The 1441-nt window shown below is 35.5% G+C and overlaps 1 protein-coding gene across 1 annotated transcript in view; it reads left to right on the plus strand.

The window, feature by feature from the left end:
* KCND2 (potassium voltage-gated channel subfamily D member 2) overlaps positions 1 to 1441 on the plus strand; it is a 476246-nt gene that overhangs the window by 425750 nt on the left and 49055 nt on the right. The gene's annotated exons all lie outside the window — the stretch shown is intronic.

The raw sequence follows: 1441 nt of genomic DNA on the forward strand, positions 1-1441 counted from the left end.
ATATATATATACACGCATTATATATGGATTAGAAATAACATATATAAGACACAACAGATGTTATTGACAGTAAGTATTATAGTCATTTTTCTAGGTTTTAAATAAACTAAATGACATAAACAGTAAATTCTTTTAAATGAAAGAATATGTGAAATACATTTTAAACCACTTTTTAAAGGAATTAGCATTTCGATTTCTTTAATATTGCCTATTAATGTTCCCTTTTGGAATGAAAAAATGTGAATTATTAGATTTGAATTTACCAGCAGGCAAATAGTTTTTATTCAACAGAAACAGTATGAAGCTATGTCTGGGATTCTTATACACTCTCAGAATAGGTAAAATTTAATGGGAGGAATGCAGGGCATCCAAGTTTTTGGCTGTTTCGGACACTTATTCTGGAACCTTGAGCAGCATCACTTCTGAGTTTGCAATGACCTTAATGTAAAAATGAAGGGTTGAACTAGTTAACCTGTATGTCTTCTAAAATCCAATAATTGTGAATTCAAAACCATGTATTAAATTCCATCAGCAGAAATCAATTCCTTTGGCTTTAGACATTGGCAAACAATATGGCATAACACAGTTTGGAGTCACAGAAAGCTGAGTTGCAATCCAGCTTTGCTTTCTCATTATATGACTGTTAGTTAGCAAGTTACCTTCTCTAAGGCCATCTATTTTCTCACTTGTAAAATGTTGATAATAGCTACTTGCTGGGGATGTTGTGAAATTAGAGACGTTGTAGGTATTCAATAACTTGTCTGGCATTCAATTAATCATAGCTATTATTTTCCAGAATCCTCCAGTAAAATGCAAATTTGTTGGAAATGATAATTTTTCAGGACGTTTTTCGTTTCCAGTAATAGAGATCCACTCAAATCTCAATAAATGAGAGGGATGTGAAGCAGTGGTCTTATAAGGTTACAGGTGGTTTCATGGATCTCAATACGGAAGATCTAGAACTGGGAAATGAAAAGAAATAAAAGTCTCTCTCTCTCTCTCTCTCTCTCTCTCTTTCTCTCTTTCCTCCCCCACTCCTGCCATGCGATGTGTGTCCCTCTATCAGAACATCTGCTCAATTTCTCTTTCCTCTTTTTTTTTCATCTCAGCTTTAATACCCCTGGAATCTCCTTCTGTCTCTGTTATCCTCACAGAGGATCCCTTACTTACTAACTTCTATTTCACTGACAGCTGTGGGACAGAAGGTACAACTAGAGAACGGGGTTGTGCCGTCCACTGTCCATTTCATAGAGTTAGGTTGTAGGAAGACTCTTTAAAATGGATACACAGCAGAGACTACTCCAACATAAAACACAGAGTAACATAAAAGGCTTCTTACCACCTTGACATTAATATTCTGATGACAGATTTATAGAATCGGAGTCAGGCTTGGATAGGGCATTTGTAGAGCTTGAAGCCTATATAATTTTGAGGCCCCTCT

The sequence above is a fragment of the Pteropus vampyrus genome, unplaced genomic scaffold (assembly GCF_000151845.1).
Source record: "Pteropus vampyrus isolate Shadow unplaced genomic scaffold, Pvam_2.0 Scaffold33, whole genome shotgun sequence".
Classification (NCBI taxonomy): Eukaryota; Metazoa; Chordata; class Mammalia; order Chiroptera; family Pteropodidae; genus Pteropus; species Pteropus vampyrus.